The sequence below is a fragment of the Artibeus jamaicensis genome, unplaced genomic scaffold, assembly GCF_021234435.1.
Source record: "Artibeus jamaicensis isolate MK-2021 breed Jamaican fruit bat unplaced genomic scaffold, CSHL_Jam_final scaffold_369, whole genome shotgun sequence".
NCBI lineage: Eukaryota > Metazoa > Chordata > Mammalia > Chiroptera > Phyllostomidae > Artibeus > Artibeus jamaicensis.
Genome location: NW_026522042.1, coordinates 16,020,118 through 16,022,323, shown reverse-complemented (window position 1 = coordinate 16,022,323; position 2,206 = coordinate 16,020,118). Strand labels below are relative to the sequence as shown.

The following is a 2,206-nucleotide window of genomic DNA, read 5'->3' as shown; positions in this document are numbered from 1 at the left end:
TGAAAGTCATTATCATATATCTTGGGTACTATAATTTATACATATGTACTAAATATATGTATTTGATATGTATATGTACACTTACTATATTATAATGGTATTTAAATTATGTATAGGAAGAGGTGTAAAAGTAATATAAATTGTGTGCACATTTCAGACTCTTAGTAATATACCATAGTTTCCAGACTATAAGATGCACTTTTTGCCTTGGCTGGTGTAGCTTAGTGGATTGAGCACAGGCCCATGAACCAAGGGATGGCAGTTCGATTCCCACTCATGGCACATGCCTGGGTTGCAGGCCAGTTCCCAGCAGGAAATGTACAAGAGGCAACCATACATTAATGTTTCTCTCCCTCTCTCCTTCCCTTCCTCCTTTGAAGATGAATAAATAAAATCTTTTAAAAGAAGATGCACTTTTTCCTCCCTAAATTTTGGAGGGGTAATGGTTGTTATTGCTGCTGTTGAGTTCTGTTTACATTTACATTGGTGAAAATTATGTTATTTATGTTACTAAATATTTTACCACATTTTTTGCTTCAAAAATTTTTTTCTATTTTCCTCCTCTAAAACCTATGTGCATCCTATGCTCTGAAAAATATGGTATTCCAAATAAATTATTTAAACAGTTATGTAAAAAGCTTTCATTTATCTTTCAAATCAGCTATATTGCACTTTACACATAGGTTTAATACTCCGCTCTAGTGTGTTAACTATTTTGCCATTATTTTAATAGATAATATTAAATGGACACAAAATAAGTACAAACTAGATTCAAAGCTTATGATTCTCACTTGTATTTGAGTGCAGTCTTAGTAACCTCCTTTTTGATTGAAAGTTAGTTTCATGGATTCCTTTTTGGGAAAAGTTGGGTCTTTAGTTGAAACCAAGAATTATCTTCATTTAGTGACAAAGTACAATGAAAAGAATATCAGAGACATATTTAAAGAGATTTTTATGAACATTCATCAAGAGCCTATTACAGTCCATTTGAGGAAAATGACATGTAGCACAGTACTGCAATTTACCTTTGTGCATGAGAGAGTGAAATTCAGCTTCCAAAACCTATTGAAGAAATGGGGGGAAATTAACTCAGATACAAATCAAGAGCCAGACAATACAAAGAAACCAGGTATCCCTGGTCTGACAATGATGTGGGGGGAATTATTTATGAATGACAAAAGGATAGAGGTGTGATAAACTCTTGTAACAACTGCATCTTCAGCAGCTATAACTCGAAGGTTCTCACAACCACATCATAATAACTGAAGTAAATAGTATTTTTGAGATTTTTAATTCAATTTTAATATAATACACTTCTCATCATGGCATTTTTACATTAGACATATTTTAACAGAAATCATATATGTACAGGAATAAGTCTGTTTTCAAAAACCTCCAAATTTAAATATGGTTCTCCACAGAAAGAACATATTGCTAGTTTAGATAATCTAACCAACTCATCTTCAATGAAATGCAATTGAAGGTAGGAAGACTTGGGTACTTGAACTTGAGTTTATCTGGCATGTTAAAGCCGGGTATCTTTGCGTGTCACCCTTGCGCAGAGGTCATGCTGATTTTCTCTGTATTGTTCCAATTTTAGTATATGTACTGCCAAAATGAGCACAAAGCCAGGTATCTTTGAAGAAGTTGCATTTATTTTCTCAACTGAAACTTAAGAATGTAAGTTCCATGAGAATAAATAAAATGATGGTTGTGAAATACTGTTTCTAGAACATGGCAGTCAACAATCCCCTCTCTTGCTCCCTCCATTTCCCACATCTCTCTTTCCCCCCTTCTCTTTCTCACACACACACAAATACTCATACTAATATAATTCATAAAAATAAATATTTTTCATATATTTAAGAATATTATAATTTTCATAACAATTCACACCAAATTAAATGACTGCAATATATTTCCATCATCACATCAGGGGGAAAAGCAAATACTAGAAGCAAAAGTTAGATGAAGATCTAGTAGATAAATAAATTCTTCTCTCTCTACTGCATACTATTCGTTCTCATATTTTTACAAATAGTTTGAATAATTTTTGTTGGCCAGTTACAATGGTGTCTTATCATAGGTAGTGGTTGTTAAAAGAGTTTCAAATAACTTTCTTTAAGCTACATTTTCCTAAGCATGATTCCCCATCTTGTACCACCAACCCCTCATTTCTTCCTCTTGTTTTCTTGTTACAGAAAAC

At 32.9% G+C, this 2,206-nt stretch overlaps 1 pseudogene; it reads right to left on the bottom strand.

Annotated features, from left to right (window-relative positions):
• Positions 1-1,526: 1,526 nt before the first annotated feature.
• Positions 1,527-1,624, bottom strand: LOC119043158 (uncharacterized; annotated as a pseudogene).
• Positions 1,625-2,206: the final 582 nt, after the last annotated feature.